The sequence below is a fragment of the Berghia stephanieae genome, chromosome 8, assembly GCF_034508935.2.
Source record: "Berghia stephanieae isolate SIO BIC M18660-M18661 chromosome 8, UCSD_Bste_1.3, whole genome shotgun sequence".
NCBI lineage: Eukaryota > Metazoa > Mollusca > Gastropoda > Nudibranchia > Aeolidiidae > Berghia > Berghia stephanieae.
In genome coordinates, this window is record NC_088367.1 from 52,855,395 (window position 1) to 52,879,858 (window position 24,464).

General features: G+C 38.3%; 1 protein-coding gene across 1 annotated transcript in view; it reads left to right on the top strand.

The window, feature by feature from the left end:
- The first annotated feature begins 733 nt into the window (after positions 1–733).
- Positions 734–24,464, top strand: part of LOC144978867 (phosphatidylserine synthase 2-like) — a 69,676-nt gene continuing 45,945 nt past the window's right edge. The window contains exons 1-2 of the mRNA XM_078925451.1: positions 734–863; positions 24,376–24,464. The exon at positions 24,376–24,464 is cut by the window's right edge and continues 139 nt beyond it. The gene's annotated coding sequence lies outside the window, so the exon portion shown is untranslated. The remainder of the gene's footprint in view (positions 864–24,375) is intronic.

Sequence of the window (24,464 nt, forward strand, 5' to 3'; positions counted from 1 at the left end):
CTCTCTCTCCCTTCTCTTTCTTTCTCTCTCTCTCTCTCTCTCTCCTATCTCTCTACCCCACAGCCTCTCTCTTTGTCTCTCTTCTTCTCTCATTCTCTCTTTACCCCTACTCTCTTTCTCTCACCCCCCCCCTCCCATTTATCTCTCACCCACTCTTTCTCTGCTTCTCCAACAGTTTAAAATATAACTGTAAAACTATCCCTACCTTTATAAACTATGTCTAATCATGTTTGACTGTTCCTTGACGGGCAAAATATCCTTTCTGCAACAATTGGATATTTCTAATCACGTGACTTCATTCAGAAAAAAAAACAGTAAGAAAAAAAAAAGAAAATAAGATAACGCAGAGAACAATATATTTAATTAAAAAATAAGAAAAATAACGCAATAAAATTATCTTTCCTCTATGTTATGATGGGACAAGTTAAGGGATGTAACTCAATGATTTCAACCAGCTAAATTAGCCAAAACAGCAGTTATCTCTCTTGCCAGCGCTTTTTTTATTATTATTATTATTATTATTTTGTCCCCACTGTAATCAATTTCGGAAACAAACATTGTAGCTGGACTAGGCCTCAAATATTAAATTGACGCAAAACGATGAAGCAATTTTCAATCCGAAATTTTATGATTCCAAGATATTTTAGTGAGATTTTTAAATAAGACGATGTGATAATGAAAAAGTAGGAGAAGATCGATTGTCATTGTTGACGTAAAAAGCGTTATTCAACTTCCGGTCCATCGGTACCAACAAGTTGATAAGTGGAGTAAAGGAAACAAGACAAGATAAGAACTTCGTCATTAGTTTGGATAATTTCATCGTACTACTCGCTGGTGTTTCATCACTGCTTGGCCGCATTGAGGTAATGTTGATGAATCGCTATGCATATTGTTGAATTCATTTGCTTTTGGAAGATATTTTCAAATCAATTGTACATAAATTCTTTTTGAAGTGATTTATTATTGATATTATTGTCGGCTGAAGTCGTAGAGTTGGAGTAGGGAGTCTGTGAGCAGACGACACAGCTGCAGAATCTGAATCTGAATAGAAAAGTTTATCAGATTGAGAGTCAAGTTTAACCCCGAGGTCAAGTCAGTGTGTGAGTTTACAATCATGAAAAAAATGGGCTGAAATTCCACATTCAGGCGCCGCTTCAATGACGAATATAGTAAATACTGACTTTCTCACACTCACACTCACCTAAGCCTAAGTTACAGTGATATTTATCAAGTAATTTATCAAGGAAAAAACAAAACTATCTATATGAGATCAGAAAAACAGCTTGTTTTCAATAATTTTATCGATTTAGATTTGCAATCGAGATACAGCAGTGCGGCCACCTTTGAACATTTTGTCGTGGCTTTAGTTTTATAACTTTAGATATTCCAGATGTTATCGTATCACGAAACAGCAGCCAAGTCAAATAAACAATTTAGTAGCTGAAATATTATTAGTATATTAAACTCTCTTTATTACCACTAGAAAACAGCAGAACAATTTCAGGGATTTTCGGTTACTTTTGCTCCTAATGACAAAATCTCAGAATAAGGCAAGTAATAATTATTAGTAATAATATTAATTTTTTTTTTTAAACCTTTCGATTGATTTAATTAATTTTTTTTTCATTAATTATATCTTATATTTTTTTAGATATAATTTGAAACATTTACTAATAGGTATACACTTTTAAAGCATCTCTTGTGGATATTATAATAGAGTAATTCTATTCTTCCTTATGGAAAATGTCTTTACTGTCATAAATAGTGAACAACTCCCGATTATTTCAATTTTGAATCAATTGATTACTTGCGTATCATATATCTATGTATGTGCTTGATATTATGATTAAAAATAAAAAGGCTTGATATTATAATGTATGTTAGTGTTAAATAAATATCTATATGTTTTATGTATATATATATATATATATAGCCTGTGCCTATGACATTTAATGCATGATCACAGGTCTTTCCCGGGTTGTGCCTGTATATAGTATAGAAGTTCGTCCAAAAAATAAGAAGTAAAGAAACAAAAAAACCTCAAAGACTTTTCTTCAATTCTGAATGAATTTCTTTACGAATACATGAGAAGTCCTTGTTAGTTCGTAGTCGTTGGTCGTAGGCTGCATTGCTATTCACAATTCACAGAATTTACAACAGAGCGTTGCAAATGATAAATGTCCTGAATGAGCGAGATTTATTCATTTATCTGATTATTTATTTTTATTTATTTATTAATTTTGTTTGTTTGTGTGATTTATTTGCCTCTGCTTTTTTGTTTTATTTCTTAGTGAGATATTCATTTATTTTTTATTTTTCTTGTTCTGAGAGAGATTTTGTAAATGAATTTTTACGTGTCTCTGACTGATAACCATGAACCAACGTTTATGTGAAAGTTATGGTTATAAGACGGATAAGAAGTGGTTAATTTGAATCATCGGCTTATTTTTAAAAAAAATGTGAATTAATATATAAATGTCTTATTGAGTTATTTATTTCTTGAATTCCTTTTATTTTTGTCTTCAAGTTTTGTATGACATATCGCTTCACTTCAGCTGTGATTATTTTACAGACGCGTCTGAGTACAAAGAACAGTGATTATATACAAATGTATCTGGCTATAGTTAATGGTGATTGTACACAGACATTTTTTAAAAACTCCTCTCTTTCCTTTATTCACGTTCGAGAATACTAAAACTTTGGCAATGTTCATAGAGATATGAAAAGAAATGTGTAAAGTAAATATATGTTAATATTGAGCGGCTATGTGGTCTTGTAGTATGACACTCAGTTTCTGATTGGAAGGTCCTGGGTTCGGGGAAAAGACTCTTTACTCTCATTCTCTCACTGTACTCAAGTGTTAAATGAGTACCTGTCATTTACAGCGTTGTCTCTGTCAGGAAAAAAAATAATTGTAATATTGCCTAACAGGCGTCATGTCTCGTTCTACATGTTAATTATTACTGTTGATCAGGGGCCCCTTGTATAGCACTTTGAGCACTTTTAGTGGGTGTTGCGCTATATGAAAGCTCAAGTTATGAGGTTTTAAAAAAAGCTTTTCTTGTCAATAGCTTGTCAAACCTAACAACAATGGGTCACATGACCATTACGCAGGAAGTACCAATTACAGGCTCGATATAACATTGTTGTCGTGGGCAATATTAGCCATTGGCTTGAGAGTACAGTCCACCCCTGATAATCACAACTTTCGGTTAATCGCAACATTTCCCAAGAAATGGAATTAATTCTTTATAAAAGTCACTGGCTGGGTGGGGTTCCTGACCTCCCATAGTGGGCAGGGAGGTACTTATTGTCTCTTCTATCCCTCTATATCTGTTTTCCATTGGCTTTCTGTCTTTGTCTTGGAATGAGATTACTTGGTTTTGTCCTGTCCCTGGTCGGATGTCCTGGCTGAGGGGGAAACAGTCAAATGTATAGTTAGTTTTGGGAGATGATATTTTATCCTTGTGAATCATCTCTCTGTTATGAACTGTATTATGTTTTGTTTACGTGTTATGTATAATTTGCAAACATTTGAGTGTATTCCTCTTAGTGGGGACCTGTGCTTGTGTCTGGATGAGACTTTTAGCTGATCTCAAACGAAGTACTTTGATAGTGTGCTCTTGGAATCTTCATGTTTCCTATTTGAACCAATTCCCCTTTGTCTAACTTTTTCTTGGGTGCTTTAATTGTAATTCTATAACTTTTCACTTTCCCATTTTCTTCCTTTTTTACTGGCGCTGATATGACCTTAATGTGTTGCAAGCGTAAAACACTTAAAAACAAACAAATAACAAAGTCACTGGTTAATTGCAACAAACTTCGGTTAATCGCAACAAATTTTTGCCCTCAAAAAGTGGTGAAATAAAAAAAAAATCAAGCAAACGAAATATTAAATTTTACCGTGGACAGGCCGAAGAAGATCGAGAGTGAATGGGATTGAATGCTGCAGTCGTCTGTCACCACTCTATTACAGACGAAAGAGGGCGAGGCTTTGCAGTAGGAATGGGTTTGTTGTAATGTCATCTGTGGCCATTAAATAGGGAGTCGAGGAGGCTGGGAATAGTCTTGGCAACAGGTAGACAATGACGGTTGTAAAGAGAGACCTGGGCGATATCCTTTGTTTTGGGATTGGCAACTGTGCATTGTGTCCAAAGAGTTTGGTGAGATCTTACTGTATCTCATCACAGCTACTCTCTTTGACTCTTACAAATGTTGACAACAAAAGAGCGATAGTTAATCCAATCTGAATGAGATGTCGACTTGCATCCAAAGTTGCTACTGCTTGTCAAAATCTATACAGGGCTGCCATATAGTTTTTATTTCAATCAAATTGCTCAGTCTTTGGTGGACTAAGAACAATGTTTACAATAACTGGTTGGAGTTTACCATAATATTATTTGTGTAAAATGTTGCAATAGTGGACAGGAAGCTCAACTTCGGTTATTCTCAACATTTTCGCTGATCCCACGGTGTTTCGATTATCCGGAGTCGACTGTATTTCCCTGAAAAGATTGATTCAGTCAATAATAATTCGAGTTGTCAAATAAGTATGACGACATCTCACTATTTTTAAAAATAAAGGTGAGTTATAGGGGAATCGGAACTCACTATTTTAAAAAATAAAAGTGAGTCATCGGGGAATCGGAACAGAAAAGATGAAAATAAAAGAGATAATTAATGGATGGCTTTTATCATCTTATCCATTTCGTGTTTATTTTTTAAATTTTATGCAAGTTTTTTGGACTAAAATAGAGTTTCAGACATCGTGTACTGAGTCTGCTTCGTAAATTGGGTTCTCTCCGTCATAACCTCAAAACTGCTTGATGCAAATTATGAAATTTGACAACTTTGCATTCACATTTTTGTTGGTGATGTGTAAATCCTTTTGCACCAGACTTGAAGGGATAGCTAATTGATACGTTAGTCATAATGGCCGGCATAGGAAATGTTCAGGAAATGATGGGATCTTTCTCAAGCTGTGACATTCCGTTTATGATTAAGTTTTCACTTGTACTTGTACTCTGTAAGCCTGCCCCAGACATACACAGAGATCTAGTAATAGGATTCAACAGTGTGATGTCACATCCGCCCAGCAACCAGCAGCTTGGTTCTAAACAAAGAAAATCGTTACATTTTATTCTTCATGCTGACAAGAACTTTTTCACATGTCATGTGATCAGAATGTATACAAGTCAAAACATGATCCGAGTTATAATTTATATCCTCTGGATATACTTTTATGCTCGTCGACGAAGTATTTCATCAGGGCGTCCGCCATTGTTCGGATGGTTTAGAACCAGTTACTAAGTTACTATGTCTCATTAGGAGGGAAGTGACGTCACGGCTGTTGAAGCCTATTGCCCCTGGAGACAATGCGACACAATGGTGAGGTCGACATAACAGTCCCAGGTTTGGGACTTTTTGATAAGACGAGGATAATTGAAATTGATTGTTATTTGAACGACAAATTTTCTGAACATTAAAAAAAAAAAAATATGTAAAAAAATACTTTTCTATGGCGCCTGTTAGGCGATTTTACATTTTTTTTTTTTCCGACATGTACAACGTTGTTAATGGTCAGATACTTATTTTACACCTGGGTACGTTGAGAGAATGTGGATAAGGAGCCTTTTCCAAGGACTCAACTATGCGCCGGGACCATCCAGGACCTTCCGATTCGAAAGCGAGTGTCATACCCCACAACACAACATCACTTAACCGCAAGTAGGCATAGGGAGGGGGGGGGGGGGGGGGGGGGGGTTGGAGACTGTTGAATTGAGATAAGTTGATGATGGAAATATTTGGCCATGATTCAGGTCAGTCATGCTCGTCCCTTGTCGTTCCTGGTCGTAGTTTTTATCACAAACCTCGTCCCAGTTTCCTTGTCACATTAAGGTCAAATTGATATTTGTCTGAAGTCGATGATAGGACAGACGGTTATCGTCTGATCTCTCCTTCAATGTACATTCATTACTCGGTATCTAGGCAGAGATGATACCTGGCGTTCTTACAAATGAGACCTATGTGTGTGTGTGTGTGTGTGTGTGTGTGTGCGCGCGCGCATGCAATCTGTTTTTGTGTGAGTAGGTCTCCGTGCAAGTCTGTTTTGTGAGTGCGTCTTAATCGCTCGCTCTCTCTATAGATAGTTCGAAGATGACGTCACTCAGGTCTTTGTTATTGTTTTTTGCTATCCGCGTTTATGAGTTGTTCTCACTAAACTGTGTTAACCAGACTCTAAAAGTTCATGGTTACACAGAGTTTGTGTGTTGGTCGGTTATACTTCCGGATGGCAATGTTGTGAACTCCTTGGCCAAGCGCATTCTATCTATAGATAGTTCGAAGATGGCGTCACTCAGGTCTTTGTTATTGTTTTTTGCCATCCGCGTTTATGAGTAATGCTCACTGAACTGTTTTAATCCGACAAAAAGGCAATGTTGTGAGCTTCTTAGCCAAGCGCATACTGTCTATAGATAGAACCCATGTATTTGTTATTGTTTTTTTGCCACCGTCTTTATGAGTAGTTCTCACTAAACTGTATTAAACTGACTATAAATTTTCAAGGTTACACATAGTTTTGTGTGCTGGTCCGTTATAACTCCGGATGGCGATGTTGTGAACTTCTTAGCCAAGCGCACAGCATATACAATCATGAATATGGCTGCGCAGTCTCTATGGACGCTTGTCGTGAATGTGTGCGTCACTTCGAGTTTGTCCGTCTGTTTCTATTATCCAGTTAGGAATCTGCCTCCATAAATCTCTGTCTAGTGCAAGTGTTCTTAGCTTTGTAATGTCATCATGGTCAAGTGCAGGCATGGTGTGCTTCTTTCTATAACTATAATGATTATTACATGATTTTGATGTTGATAATGATAAATTTATTTTCATAGAAGCCCCCCCCCCCCCTCCTCCCGTGTTTGTATTTGGTGTGAATAATACTATAGATAGTTTGCGCCTGGCCAAGGAGTTCACAACATTGCCATCCGGAAGTATAACGGACCAACACACAAACTCTGTGTAACCATGAACTTTAATAGTCTGGTTAATACAGTTTAGTGAGAACAACTCACAAACGCGGATGGCAAAAACAATAACAAAGGCCTGAGTGACGTCATCTGCATACTATCTATAGATAGAATGCGCTTGGCCAAGGAGTTCACAACATTGCCATCCGGAAGTATAACGGACCAACACACAAAACTATGTGTAACCATGAACTTTTATAGTCTGGTTAACAGTTCAGTGAGAATAATGTTGTGAACTCCTTGGCCAAGCGCATTCTATCTATAAACACCCATACAAGGGGTGTGTTGTGGTGATGATTGTGTGTGTGTGTGTGTGTGTGTTGTGATGGTGACGGATTGCGTCCAATCATGACGACATTTGTACAGGGCTTGTTGTGTAACCCTTCACACTTCACATCGATCACGGTGAATGATATGGAATGGTGCGATGAAGGATATTGTTGCTATGAGTATCTCCAAAATACTCATAACATCCGCCAGTCGAATATTGATAGAATGCGCTTGGCGAAGAAGCTCATAACATTGCCATCCAGAAGTATAACAGTCCAACACACAAAACGGTGTGTATCCATTTACGTTTATAGTCGGGTTAATACAGTTCAGTGAGCATTACTAATAAACGCGGATGGCAAAAAACAATAACAAAGACCAGAGTGACGTCATCTTCGAACTATCTATAGATAGAATGCGCTTGGCCAAGGAGTTCACAACATTGCCATCCGGAAGTATAACCGACCAACACACAAACTCTGTGTAACCATGAACTTTTAGAGTCTGGTTAATACAGTTTAGTGAGAACAACTCACAAACGCGGATGGCAAAAACAATAACAAAGGCCTGAGTGACGTCATCTGCATACTATCTATAGATAGTTCAAAGATGACGTCACTCATGTCTTTGTTATTGTTGTTTTGCCATCCGCGTTTATGAGTAATGCTCACTGAACTGTATTAACCCGACTATAAACGTTCATAAATACACACAGTTTTGTGTGTTGGTCCGTTATACTTCTGGATGGCAATGTTATGAGCTTCTTAGCCAAGCGCATACTATCTATTGATAGAACGAAGTTGACGTCACTCGGGTCTTTGTTATTGTTTTTTTTTGCCATCCGCGTTTATGAGTAATTTTCACTAAACTGTATTAACCAGACTATAAAAGTTTAAGGTTACACATAGTTTTGTGTGTTGGTCTGTCCATCTTCCAGATCGCGTTGTTGTGAGCTTCTTAGCCAAGCGCACTCTATCTATAGATGCTGTGTGCTTAGCTAAGAAACTCACAACATTGCCGTTGCCATCAGGAAATATAACGGACCAACGCACAACACGGTGTGTTACCTTGAACGTTTATAATGTCTGGTTAGTGCAGGTTGGTGAGAATTACTCCAAAACATGGATGGCAAAAACAATAACAAAGACCTGAGTGACGTCAACTTTGTTCTATCTATAACGTACCAACACACAAAACGATGTGTATCCTTGACCGTTTATAGTCTGATTGATATCATTTAGTGAGAGCTGGCTAAAAACAATAACAGAGCTGAGTGACACCAAATGCGTTCCTTCAATGTGTCACATATTATGTCCCTTAGTTGTATCCACCACAAAAATCACTGTTATGAGGACAAACCACGTGTTAACACTGTTGTGCGGCTATGTGGTCTAGTGGTATGACACTCGCTTTCGGATCGGAAGGTCCTGGGTTCGAGCCACGCTCGGCGCATAGTTGAGTCCTTGGAAAAGGATCTTTACTCTAATTCTCTCACCGTATCCATGTTTAATGAGAGTACCTGGCCGTTAACAGCGATGTCTCTGTCGGGGAAAAATTGTAATATCGCCTAACAGGCGTCATGTCTCGTTCTACATTTTACGTGTTGCTGTTGGACAGGGATCCTTTGTAAAGTGCTTTGAGCACATTTAGTGGATATTCCGCTATTGATAGTCCGAAGTTGACGTCACTCAGGTCTTTGTTATTGTTTTTTGCCATTTGCGTTTATGAGTAATTCTCACTAATCTGTATTAACCTGACTATAAACGATTATGGTTCCACAAAGTTTTGTGTGTTGATCCGTTATACTTCCGGATGGCAATGTTATGTGCTTCTTAGCCAAGCGCATACTATCTATAGCCTGACACGAGAACCCTCTTGGACTGGCAGCTAGGACTTCATATATATGTCGCTGACTGGCAGTCATTTTTTAGGTTTGTGTAGCGTCTAGTGAGTTGTCGTTAGTAGAGCTCACGGACACAAGTTATTTCATTGGTCTTGGTTGAACTATTGAATACAACTCACGATTTGTTTTCTTTTGTGGCAAAAGACTTGTATTTTGACGTCATTTTTTTGGTCAGTGTCAGGCTATAAGTTAACGATGGCTAGGGTATGAGGCCTAACAAAGTTTTGGACTCTGATAAAAGTTCAAATACTCTTCAACAGTCGTAACGTCACATCCATCCTAATGACGTATGGTAACTTAGCAACACTGGCTCTAAACTATCGGAACAATGGCGGACGCATGATGAAATATTTCTCCCGCGAGCTTAAAAGCGTATCCAGAAGGGGGAAAAAAAACCAACATAAATTTGATCATGCTTTGACTTTTACACATTCTGATCACAAGACATATGAAAAGTTCTAGCCAGCTTGAAGAATAAATAGTAATGATTTTCTTTGTTTAGAACCAAGATGGCCGCCGTTGCCGGGCGGCGTGACATCAGACTACTGAATCTAATAGAGGAAATAGAAAATCGACCCCTGCTATCCAAAAGGAGGGTAGACCTTGCCCAAATAAAATTGACAAAAATGATGACATTGTGGATAAATGGAAGCATCCAAATGAAGAACGAGAATATTGAGAACTTGCTTATTTCCAACAGCATGATATGGATGTGAATGATATGTGTTGATCCGTTTTACTTCTGAATGGCAGTGTTGTGAGCTTCTTAGCAAAGCGTACAGCTTCTTTAGTCTGAGTGATGATATTGAGTGAGAACTACTCATAGAAATGGCCGGCTAAAAAGAGCAAAAAAAACAAAAACAAAACCCAAAAGAGCTGAGTGACGTCAATTTCGTTCTGTCTGCATGTATGGAATACTCTTCAACAGTCGTAACGTCACTTCCTTCCTAATGACGCATGGTAACTTAGTAACACTTGCTCTAAACTATCGGAACAATGGCGGACGCCGTATGAAATATTTCTCCGGCGAGCATAAAAGCGTATCCAGAGAAAAACAAAACAAAAAAAACCATAAATTTGATCATGTTTTGACTTTTACACATTCTGATCACAAGATATATGAAAATTTCTAGCCAGCATGAAGAATAAAAAGTAATGATTTTCTTTGTTTAGAACCAAGATGGCCGCCGTTGCCATGCGGCGTGACATCAGACTACTGAATCCAATTATAAAGTTCATTTCTTCTCTTTAATGTTTAACGTAATGGATGGCCGTATATTATTTTTCGCGACTCGGTTGCTAAACACGCTCATCACCATCGCTTGACTTTGACCTTGTGATAGGTCAAGGCCACGTAGGGTCGGCTATTAAATAAATGTTGTTGCATTGCTAATCTTCTTTTGTTTACTTTAGCCCTCCTCCCCATCTTCCCCACAGCCCCCCCCCCCCCCCCCCCCCTCTCCCTAGTCTATGCTCTTCCCCCTTTCCCAGACCTGCCTTGTACTACGAAATATTCGTAGAAATACGAATTTTTGTCTCCATCCACGGAGCTGCATTCGCCCATTTGGCGACTTAAAATCTTGTTGAAAAGGATAATTCATTAATAATTTTATAAGTTTTCAGCATTATTATTGTTGTTGTTATTATTATTATTATTATTATTATTATTATTATTATTATTATTATTATTATTATTATTATTATTATTATTATTATTATTATTATTATTATTATTATTATTATTATTATTTCCTCAGACTCAGATCTTATATTCAGTTATTCAGGACTTTGAAGTATTGGTTAATCATGGTGATGACAAATTATGGATTTGTAAAGCTATTTAACATAATATATTATAGTGGCTTTTCATTGTTTCCTTTTTGGAATTACGAATTAAAAAAAAAAAAAATCAAATTGGCAGCAGCTTCTAATGGTGCTCACACTACTATGTTATGACGATCGACCCAATCAGCAAATTCTTTACCGCAGTCGTGCACCGTCGCGAACACACCCGGAAGCTTCGTCGTAACAACACACCGTTCAACTAGGTGGTCTGCAGCAACTTCTAACGGTGCTCACACTACTATGTTATGACGATCGACCCAACCAGCAAAGTCCCGTCCGCATTCGTGCACCGTCGCAAACCCGCTTGGTAGCATCGTCACAACACACCGTTCGACTAGATGCTCTGCCGTCTCAGGTTCTTGCCCACAGAGGGTACATATTGGACAGGTGGAAAGAGCCCACTGATGAAGTGCACTTGCCGTCAGGCAGCTCTCGACCGAAGCCGATTCGCAGCCACCCAATGTCTCCTCTTACTGGCATCAAAGCCTGGCAACTTCTCACCGAGCTTAGAGGAGTGTACGTCCCCGCCCCTACGAGGGATTGAATTCGTCCAAACCGACTTCCATCTCGTATGTGCAGCTCTGTTCGTCGTCAGGGATTCTGCGCACAAGGGTTCCGGGACTTATTTCGGCTCGAAACGGGGGCGCCGTCCATTATGCGCTTCAGCGGGTTATCCCCATTCCCTCTCTCTTTGATCTTACTTTGCCAGTTTCCCGTTTGGCAGCTCTGGGTCCCTATCCTGTATCTAGGACATTGATAGATATCTATCCATGTTCCCGTGTTAACGTTATGATTATCACTGTGCGATCGACAGTACCTTTGCTACCCTGGGTTTAAATTATAACTATGCGACATTGAATGTAAGCTTCAGTTTAATTTTGATAGAACTCTGGCCATTGTTTTTGTTTTTTTTTTGCCATCCATCTTTATGAGCAATTCAAACTAAACTGTATTATATTATATTACTATACTATTATACGTTCAAGGTTACACATCGTTTTGTGTGTTGGACCGTTATACTTCCGAGTGGCAGTGTTGTGAGCTTCTTAGCCAAGTGCATACTATCTACACGAAAACATATAAAATGGACGTTACGGGTTTCCCCTTTATCAACAAAACAATGAATGAAGCGCTACAGACAAATGAGGTTCGAGATAATGTGGTAGTGGCATTGTTAAGATAAATAATCGAAATTTCATTTATTATTTATCTTAACAACGCCACTACCTCATTATCTCATTCGTCTGTAGTTTTCCATTCATTGATAAATGGGAAACCCGTAACGTCCATTTCATCTGTTTTCGTATATTACATTGACGCTTACATTCAATGTCATATTGTTGTTTGTTTCTTCGAGCTTCGAGCAACAACGTTTACATGACCCTGGAAATACACTTTAAATAAGAAAATAGAAAATACATTTGACCAGAGGAGTCGTCCTTCAAACAAATTATGGTGAACGATTTGAGTCAAATCTGATCTTGTCAAAAAAAAATACTATTTAAAGTAAGATCTTTCTTTTAGAAAATAAATAAATAAATAAATAAATAAATTCATTTCCAGGATTAAGAGCGATGTGCCCTTATTTGCAGGTCTGATAACCCAATTCATAATGGGCTAATTGTTGTAATGAAAAAAAAAAAAACCCAAAACAAACAAACAAACAGACGCAATATATTGCCCATTACGACAATGTTAAACTAAGTGGGTTCGGATGTCAGACCTGCATATATGTACACGTTGGTTTAGATGATTTTTTGTTTGTTTGTTTTTTTTTTTTTTTTTTTTTTTTGTTTTTTTTGTTTTGTTTTACAAGACGAGGATATTTTAGGCCGAGAGATATAATTTTTCAGGTCTGTCTATTTGGAAACTTTTACATTTCGTAATTTTTTAAATAGGAGATAACAATTATAGTATCTTTATTGAACTTGAAACATCAGGATTTTACTCTAACACACGTTAATTAAAACATCAGAATCCTTAAAGATTATATCGTCCGGCGTCAACTTTCATGTTCAAGTTTCAAGGTTTTAATGACGTAGAGATATAGATGCTCAGAAAGTTCTGAAACTGGAGCCAAAATGTCGTAATTTTACGAATTGTTCGAATCAGTTGGCAGATCTGTTATTTGAAGGAGGAGTTTGTCCGGGCCAAATAGGATTTCAATAGTCTGACGTCACGTCCGTCCAGCAACCAGCAGCTTGGTTCTAAACAAAGAAATATCTACTATTTATTCTTCATGCTGGCTAGAACTTTTTCACATGTCATGTGATCAGAATGTATTATAGTCAGAACATGATCAGATTTATAATGCTTTTTCTCCTCTGGATACACTTATATGCTTGTCTAAGACGTATTTCATACGGGCGTCCGCCATTGTTCCGATAGTTTAGAACCAGTTACTGAGTTACTTTGCGTCATTACGGGGGAAGTGACGTCAAGACTGTTGAAGCCTATTTGTTGAAAGAAAAAATGGAATTAATAAAACGTTGATTTGTTTTCTCTTCAGGCCACGGTATAGTAGTAAAAGTTAGGAGTACGTAGTTGGTTTCCTCTTGATCATTTCTCCCCTGGAGATTTCACCCCTACAGTGGTGTCTGTAGGTGTCTTCTACACGGTTGGTTCGCTCGCGTTTCAAAGGTTTACTGTATGAAAGGATAGAAGAATTTCTATAGTTTGTCCTGGAGGTGAGTTGACCATTTCTATCATTTGTTACCGACGTGTTCTTTTTTGCAGGTCTGATAACCCAATTCCTGATGGGCTCATTGTTTGTAATGGATATCTAAAAATATAAAAATGACGCAAAATATTGTTCCATTACAGCACTGTTAAACTAGGCCCATAAGTGGGTTCGGATGTCAGACCTGCATATATGTTCACGTCGTTTGTTACCCATGATTTCGATTTTTATAGAGGGAACGAAATTCACGTCACTAAGATCTGTGTTATATGTTTTTTAGCCTGCCATTTTTTATGAGTAGTTATCACGAAATTCTATCAATCAGGGTATACACACTACACGTTCAAGTTTACACATAGTTTTGTCTTTCGGTACATTATAACCGGCTGGCGAAATGTTGTGAGATTTTTTTTTCTAAACGCATAGCATCAATACTGGTGATTATGGGACGTATGTTCAATGTTAATGTTTTATAGATAGTATGCGCTTGGTTAAGAAGCTCATAACATTGCCATCCGGAAGTATAAGGGACCAACGCACAAAACTGTGTGTATCCATGGACGTTTATAGTCAGGTTAATATCAGTTCAGTGAGCATTACTCGTAAACGCGGATGGCAAAAAACAATAACAAAGGCCTGAGTGACGTCATCTTCGAACTATCTATAGAGGGAACGAAATTGACGTCACTCATCTCCTTGTTATTGTTTTTAGACAGCCATCTTGGGGATTACATATCATTCATTTCTATACATCAAAGTATAAACATTGTTAAAGGTTACGCCCACGGTATTGTGTGTTGGTATGTTATATCCGGTTTGCGCATGTTGTGATTATTTTACCTAAACCCAATAGCATCAATAGATAGAATGTGCTTGGCCAAGGAGTTCACAACATTGCCATCCGGAAGTATAACGGACCAACACACAAACTCTGTGTAACCATTAACTTTTATAGTCTGGGCAATACAGTTTAGTGAGAACAACTCACAAACGCGGATGGCAAAAACAATAACAAAGGCCTGAGTGACGTCATCTTCGAACTATCTATAGAGGAGAATGGATGTCAAGGGCAGTCCACTCTAACCGTACAACGCGCCACCCACGAGCAGTCAAGTCAGGTTTTAAAGTCTATAACGTTAAATTATTAAAGTCCAATCCCTGATCGAGCCCCGCTTCAGGCACTTTCGTTTTTTTTTTTGTTTGCCTTGGGCAAGATTATTAACCCCCAATAGGATTCAATAGTCTGATGTCACGTCTGCACAGCAACCAGCAGCATGGTTCTAAACAAAGAAATCGATACTTTTTATTCTTCATCCTGGCTAGAACTTTTCATATGTCTTGTGATCAGAATGTATAAAAGTCAAAACATCAGATTTATAATGTTTTTTCTTCTCTAGATACACTTTTATGCTCGTCGGAGAAGTATTTCATAAGGGCGTCCGCCATTGTTCCGATAGTTTAGAACCAGTTAACAAGTTACTCTGCGTCATCACGAGGGTAGTGACGTCACGACTAATGAAGCCTATTTGCTCACTGTGACAACATCTTGTTTGATGAATTGTCTATATTATTCCTTCGTGGAATGCCTAGGCGACGGGATCTCACTGTGACAACATGGGTGATTCCTTTTGACATCAGACATCTTGTTTGATGAATTGTCTATATTCCTTCATGGAATGCCTAGGCGACGGGATCTCACTGTGACAATATGGGTGATTCCTGTTGACATCAGACATCTTGTTTGATGAATTGTCTATATTCCTTCATGGAATGCCTAGGCGACGGGATCTCACTGTGACAACATGGGTGATTCCTGTTGACATCAGACATCTTGTTTGATGAATTGTCTATATTCCTTCATGGAATGCCTAGGCGACAGGATCTCACTGTGACAACATGGGTGATTCCTGTTGACATCAGACATCCTGTTTGATGAATTGTCTATATTCCTTCATGGAATGCCTAGGCGACGGGATCTCACTGTGACAACATGGGTGATTCCTGTTGACATCAGACATCTTGTTTGATGAATTGTCTATATTCCTTCATGGAATGCCTAGGCGACAGGATCTCACTGTGACAACGTGGATGATTCCTGTTGACATCAGACATCTTGTTTGATGAATTGTCTATATTCCTTCGTGGAATGCCTAGGCGACGGTATCTCACTGTGACAACATGGGTGATTCCTGTTGACATTAGACATCTTGTTTGATGAATTATCTATATTCCTTCGTGGAATGCCTAGGCGACGGGATCTCACTGTGACAACATGGGTGATTCCTGTTGACATTAGACATCTTGTTTAATGGATTATTTATATCCCTTCGTGGAATGCCTAGGCGACGGGATCTCACTGTGACAACGTGGATGATTCCTGTTGACATTAGACATTTTGTTTGATGGATTATCTATATCCATATTCCTTCGTGGAATGCCTAGGCGACAGGATCTCACTGTGACAACATGGATGATTCCTGTTGACATCAGACATCATGTTTGATGATTTATCTATATCCATATTCCTTCGTGGAATGCCTAGGCAATGATATCTTATGATGTCGTGGCGGAAGGACATCATTTTTTATTTATTTTTGTTGTTGTTTGTTTTGTTTTTGTTTGTTATGATGACGAATGTCAAACGTCTACCCACTTGCCATTATCTACAGGAAAATTCAAACGATTATGTCCGTCTTTAAGTGTTTCTTGTTCTATGGGTGTTTGTGTGTATGTGTGTGCGTTTGCATGTTTATATATATATATATATATATATATATATATATATATATATATATATGTGTGTGTGTGTGGGTGTGTGTGTGCTTTTAACGAGTTCTTCTTACCACTCGGTGGTGATAATGAATTTAATTGTTTTTCGAGTAGTAGTTAATAGCGAGTTACCGATTACGGTCTCCGAACCGAAACGATCGACCGTCGACTTAGAAGAAAGTCGGGATCTGTCCTCGGACGTCGCCGCACGACTGGTATTTTCTTGCTCGTCGTTGGTCGATCGTTTAGGGTCGTGGAACTTATTCGTTAACTCTCTTATATTGACGAGTAGTGTCGATGACGGGTAGATATCTATCTACGTGGAAAATATGTGGGAAATATATAATGGAAGTAGGGGGCAATGGTGTGAGATAAGTAGAGAGCGGTGTGGGAGCTGCCTGAAGCCTGCGATCGTGAAAATACTTGCGAAAAGGTGAACATGTGAAAGGCTGCGGGTGGGTGCAGTCCAGGCAATGGACGTTTCGGGTACAAACCTTTTGTCAGCACGTCAACAAACAAAGGGACGTTGAAAAGGATATACACTAAATAAGTGTTTTATTTGTTTTCAACGTTTCTTTTGTTTATTGTGCTGACGATGGATTTGTACCCGAAACGCCTATTGTCTGTACTGTTCCCATTCAAAGCCTTTCCATTTTTTTCACCCTTTCGTTAGACTTTGGCGTAAGTTTAAAACAATAGTCTGTATGAAATTGAAACAATAGTTTGCATGAAACAATAGTCTGTGTAAAGCAATAGTCTGTATATAGCAATAGTATGTATGAAATTGAAACAATAGTATGTATGAACCAATAATGTGTATGAAACAATAGTCTGTATGAAACAATAGTCTGTATGAACCAATAATGTGTATGAACCAGCCGCAGTGCAGAGCCGCAAATTGAGCTAGGGCGAGGTGAATTGCTCAATGCCACATAGCGTAGCGAACTTGGTACCTTTCGGGTACGAAGCAAAGACCGTACCGCTGAGCCACACTGCATTGGCAAGATATGTCATATAAAGATGTTGGCCTTTAAGGACTATTGTTTATTTTTCATCTCTTGGTCGATTTATTGACTTATTTATTTGTTTATCCATTTATCTATCTGTGTAGTTTGTTTACGTATTTGTGTTTATTTATTCATTCATATATTTGTCTGTGTAATTTATTTATTCATTTTTTCTATTTTTCTTTCTTTCTTTCTTTAGTCATCTAATGCGTTTATTCATTTCTTTCTTTCTTTCATTATTTTTTCATTCTTTATTTATTTATTTATTTATTTAGTCATTCACATGTTTGTTTATTCATTTATTCATTCTCCATATTGTTTTTAAAACTTGTTTGTCTGTTTATTATTGATTTTTATATTGATTAATTGTTGTTTTATTATGATTGTATGACAGTCGACCACAGTTTGTCACCACGAGTGACACGTCACCACTACCCTCCCTCCCCTCCCCTCCTTTTGCCTATGGCGTCAAGTTGGAATCGATACTAAACATCTTTAACATCGATTATGTTTGTCATCATCACCATCATCATCATCATCATCATCATCATCATCATCATCATCATCATCATCATCATCATCGTCGTCGTCGTCGTCGTCGTCACCATCATCATCGTCGTCGTCGTCGTCACCATCATCATCATCGTCATCGTCGTCGTCGTCATCATCATCATCATCATCATCATCATCGTCGTCTTCGTCGTCATCATCATCATCATCATCATCATCATCATCGTCGTCGTCTTCGTCGTCATCATCATCATCGTCGTCGTCGTCGTCACCATCATCATCATTATCATCATCATCCGATAGCGCAGTTTGGTAGAGCAGTCGCTTCACACGCAAAGGGAACGAGATCGATCCTGGGTGCATTCGATTTTTATATTATTTTTGGACCCCCGACTGTGCACACAACAGCTGCTGGGTCTCTTCGTGACCTTCGTTAAGTTATGGCCTGACACCGACCAAAAAATGACGCCAAAATGCCAGTCTTTTGCCACAAAAGAAAACAAATCGTGAGTTGTATTCAATAGTTCAACCAATGAAATAACGTTTTCATGAGCACTACTAACGACAGCTCACAAGGAGGTGCATAAACCAAATAATGACGTCAAAATGCCAGTCCTTTTTGGATTTCAGTGTCAGGCTATAATATAACGATGGCAACGCTGATACTGACCCAATAATGACGTCAAAATGCCAGTCCTTTTTGGATTTCAGTATCAGGCTATAACATAACGATGGCAACGCTGATACTGACCCAATAATGACGTCAAAATGCCAGTCCTTTTTGAATTTCAGTATCAGGCTATAACATAACGATGCACGCTGATACTGACCCAATAATGACGTCAAAATGCAGTCTTTTTGAATTCAGTGTCAGGCTATATATAACGATGGCTCGATGATACTGACCCAATAATGACGTCAAAATGCCAGTCCTTTTTGGATTTCAGTATCAGGCTATAACATAACGATGGCAACGCTGATACTGACCCAATAATGACGTCAAAATGCCAGTCCTTTTTGGATTTCAGTGTCAGGCTATAATATAACGATGGCTACGATCTCTTGGATCTCGTTGTGAACACTTTTTCACTATGATGGTCACTTTGAGCACATTTTGCAATGTGACCAACGACCTCGAGCACACGGAAATGTAATATAGATCATGCCCGTTATATCAGTCAGACTATAGATGGTACGATGTTAACGTCGCGCAGGTCTTTGTTATTTGGTGTGTTTTTTTTTCTTTTTGTGTTTCTTTTTGTGTGCCATTTTTCGTTCATGAGTAATTCTCACTAAACTATAGATAGTATGCAGATGACGTCACTCAGGCCTTTGTTATTGTTTTTTTGTTTTTTTGTTGTTTTTTTTTTTGACATCCGCGTTTATGAGTCATTCTGACTAAACTGTATTAACCAGACTATAAACGTTCATGGTTACAAATAGTTTTGTGTGTTGGTCCGTTCGTCCTCCGGATGGCAATATTGTGAGCTTGTTAGTCAAGCGCACACGATCTATAGATAGTATGAAGTTGACGTCACTCGGTCTTTGTTATTGTTTTTTGCCATCCGCGTTTGTGAGTCATTCTCACTAACCTGTGTTAACCAGACTATAAGCGTTTAAGGTTACACACCGTTTTGTGTGTTGGTCCGTTATACATCCGGATGGCAATGTTGTGAGCTTCTTAGCCAAACGCATACTATCTATAAACGTTTTGACCATTTCTGGCTGGCGGATGTTTTGAGTATTTTACCTAACGCAATAGCGTCACTAGATAATGGATAACCTTACGGTGAATAAATAAAAATAGTACAACGCTTGTCGTTCACGACCAAATTCCAATCCGATGATGATTGACCTCATTAGCTTATCAACCAGTGTATTTCCAATCCACCCGTTATCTCTACTTTATCATACATTTTAAGGGGTCCCGATAGCTCAGTTGGTAGAGCACTCTCTTCACACGCAAAGGGACCAAGATCGATCCCGGGTGCAGTCGAGATTTTTTTTTTGCTCCCCCCCCCCCCCCACCCCCCCGCTTCAACCCAACGGTGACGGCGTCTGCTAACGACAACTTACTAGACGCTGCACAAACCTAAAAAAAAAAGAAAAAAGTTTTTTAAAAATGGCGTCAAACTGTAAGTCCTAGAGGGTTCTAGTGTCAGGCTATAGATAGAACGAAGATGACGTCACTCAAGCCTTTGTTATTTATTTTGCCATCCGCGTTTGTGAGTGATTCTCACAAAACTGTATCAACCACACTATAAAAGTTCATGGTTACTCACAGTTTGTGTGTTGGTCCGTTATACTTCCGGGTGGCAATGTTATGAGCTTCTTGATTCTTAGCCAAGCGCATACTATTTATACGTTAACGATGGCTACGCTTGAATGAAATGGACGAGATCATGCTATGGTGAGATCGTGTAAGTGTAACGTTTATCACAGAAGCAGAGCTAGAAGAATCAATTCAAATTTCATGGGATCGAATCGTCGTTATCTAAGACAGTAGAAAATCTATTGGATCTTGAAGAAGGAAAAAAAAAAACAAAAACAAAAAAAAAACAGAACAAAACAAGACGCTACAGTCATAACGCAAAATAGAGGATCGACAGATCACATCAAAATGTGAGAATTGCGTCAAAACCTTCGATATAATGGCAACTTGAAGGTGTAGGCCTGTCTGTTAAAACAAGTCGTCAAATTAATATTTCTGGATACATTTTGCCGAGAATTTACGAATATAACGTTTAACTCACCCAACCCTAACACCGACTACATCCGTGGTTTACCCCGGTTACTTTTACTCCATGCCTAGTTATTGCTTTTAGTAATTTCATGTTACTGATTGTTGAATAAAACTATCTATCTCATTACATTTTTTTTTCAAACTCTGAAAAGTAGCAAAATCTCTAGGATTGAGTGAGTTAATAACTTGGTTTGATTATGATGAAATTTCAGACTTGCATCAACTATATCATGGTCCTGCGGTTATCGCCTCCTAAACTTTTCGTGTCTTTTTTTTTTCTCGCACCCTATATATATATGCATATATATATATATATATATATATATATATATATATATATATATATATATATCTATATATATATATATGTGTGTGTGTGTGTATTATCTATCTAGCACCCAATCGGTCAATCAATCAATCCATCAATCAATCAATCCTTCAATCAACTCAAGACACGACAAGACCAGCGATGCGATGCCTCCGTTCAGTGAGTGCAGGGATGGCCTATCAATCAATATTGCACACACAAAAGCACCATGGCTGGATGGATTATTAATGTTTCATAGTCATAGTCATCCATTGGGCCCGAACCTGCAGATCGAAGTGTCCGGGCTGGGTCGTCGCCTTCGTCAACATCAGGCCTGATACTGACCCATAAAATGACGTCACGAAAGAAAATGACGATCACCGTACCCAGCTCTATCCCTTTGGCTACAAATCCAAGCAGTTTGAACTCTCGATAACCCCGACTTTATGCAGTTTTGAGGATATGAGTATGAGTAATAGGGAATGAGATTAGCGGAAGAGTAGCGTCCCTTGATTGGAGGTCACCCGTAGTCTGTGACGTCACCGGCGGAAAGAGGACGAGAGACGCATGCGCACAACCAACATGACGTTCTCTCTCTAATAACTTTTCCGCCGGTGACGTCACAGACTATGGGTGACGTCCAATCAAGGGACGCTACTCTTCCGCTAACCTCATTCTTTATAATAAACGACGTTGTTTTTTGTTTTGTTTTGTCTTTGTTTGGGTGGGGTTCCTAACCTCCCATAATGGGTAGGAAGGCCCTTACTGTGTCTTCTAAACCTCTGTATCTGTTTTCCAACATGCTTTCGTTCTTTGTCGTGGAATGAGATTACTTGGTTTTGTCCTGGCCCTGGCCCGGTATCCTAGCTGGGAGGGAAACAGTCAAATGTGTAGTTAGTTTTTGGAGATGATATTTTTTGTCTTTGGAATCATATCTCTGTTATGCACTGTGTTATTTTATTTACATATATATGATTTGTGGGGCCCTGTGCTTGTGTCTTGATGAGACTTGTTGGTGATCTCAAACTAAGTACTTTGATAGTGTGCTCTTGGAATCTGGAATCTACACCAGTTTCCTATTTAAAACAATTCACCTTCGTCTTACCTTTTCTTGGGTGCTTTAATTGTACATGTATAACTTGTTACTATCCCATTTTCTTCCTTTTTACTGGCGCTGATATTATGACCTCAATGTGTTATAAACGCCGTAAAACCCTTTTAAAAAATGATAAATAAATAAATGTTTTATTTCGTTTTTTTGGGGGGTTTTTGTTTGTTTGTCTGTTTTTGTTTTTTTTGTTTTTGTTTTTTTTTTCTTCCATAAAATTGATGTTCTGTGTCAGGGCAGGTCAGAATGTAGTAGTAGATACTCACGGGCTACGGATGAACTCACGTACAGTCTTCTCCACTACTGTTTTGTCGCTTTCATACGTCTGATGTTTAATGGTCCTGATCGTAGAGCGAACGCTTTCAACTTGGTATGTTCTGTGATGGGTTGCATAGCGGCTAGATGATATGTATGCAAGTTTGTCCTTCTGCTTCTCTTTCTCTCTCTTTCTCTCTCTCTCTCTCTCTCTCTCTCTCTCTCTTTCTCTCTCTCTTTCTCTCTTTCTCTTTCTCTCTATTTCTCTCTCTCTCTCTTTCTCTCTCTTTCTCTTTCTCTCTCTCTCTCTCTCTTCTCTCTCTTTCTCTTTCTCTCTATTTCTCTCTCTCTCTCTTTTTCTCTCTCTCTCTTCTCTCTCTCTCTCTCTCTCTCTCTCTCTCTTTTCTCTCTCTCACTCGCTCTTATATATATATACAGTAGAATTACTTTAAACCGAAATTTTGGGGACCTTCTAAACCATTTCGGTTTAAAGACATTTTGGTTTAAAGCAAGTTCCCGTTTTGCAATGTTTTTCAAGGGTAGTAACTATTTAAGGAATTTGCTCATTTAATCGTATCATGGGTTTCCCCTTAAATGGAGTTGTTGAATAAATGCCATCTTCGTAACCATTAATTTTTTATTTTTTTTATTGTTATTTTTTTTTTTGTGTGTGTGTGTTTTAAAAATATTTTTGGGGGTTTTCGTTTTCAATTCAAAATTGTTGAAAGAGTTGAGTTCGGGATGCTGTGTATTTTACCTATCTCCGTCTTGATCAACTTTTTTTTCATCGACTTCACATAGTATTTTGATTTTAAACTCAAACGTGTAAGCACAGTGCTTTCTTTTAGTTTAGACATCTTAGCAAAGCTAAAATAAGATCGAAAGTTCTTGTGCGATAATTGATAATGAATGATGGGCAGCTACTCAGAGGTGAAGTGAAATGGAAATGAAAAGGCGTGTCAATGCTAAGCTGTCTACTACACATCTCTCTTTTGTTGAAAAGCCATTAGGTTCAAAGGCCTAATTACATAGAACCCCCCCCCCCCCCCCCCTCACACACACATTTAAACAAAGTGGAAATGAAATGTCATTTCAATGGTCAGTTGTCTACCCCCCCCCCCCCCTCCTTATCGTCGTGTTGAAAATCCAGTCAGTTCCAAAGCATCAACACACGAGCGAGAACATCTCGCTTGCATAATTCTACACCCCAAACCCCCCTTCTTTCCTCATTTTTCGCCTGCCAGTCACCCGCTGTCTTCCTTTTCCAGTCTGTGCGACTGTGGTGTTGGCCAAGTCCAAGTGCAGTGATTGAAGTGTTTGCCTCCCCCCCCCCCCCCCCCCCCCCCCACCCATCACCCTCATCTTATACTTACGCTCTGTTTAATATTGCCGGACATTATTACGTGTGGCCTCCTTCCCGAATTTTTGAAGAAAAATATAGAGAGAAAAAGGGAAGGTGCTCTCAAGTTGTTTCGGTTTAAAGAAAGTCCTGCTTAGAAGTATTTCGGTTCATCGTAAGAATTAGTACAAAGAAAATGAAGAAACTAGTACAATTTATTAAATTCTTTGCGGTTTAAGGTATTTTTCGGTTTAGCTTCTTTCGGTTTAAAGTAATTTTACTGTATATATATATATATATATATATATATATATATATATATATATATATATATATATATATATATATATATATATATATATATAGTTAGCGACCCTCACATTTTTGTCGATACGATCGTTTCATTGGTTTTCCATATCTTCCGTCGACATTGATGACAACCAGCATATATATATATATATATATAGATATACTAGAAAATAAGATACCATCACTCTGACACCAGAAGATGAATTTCACGAGGTTTGTAGTCGTTTTACACTTCCAATGAAATAGGAACCAGTTTATTTGTTGTTGTGTTTTGACATCGCACTTCTCTTCCCTATGTTTTGCAGGCCAAGATATTATAACAAGGAGATAAAGATCAAGCCAGAGCGTCAGCTAGTGCCAGTAGCGTCCACCAATAGTTAGGCATGGTCCAGTC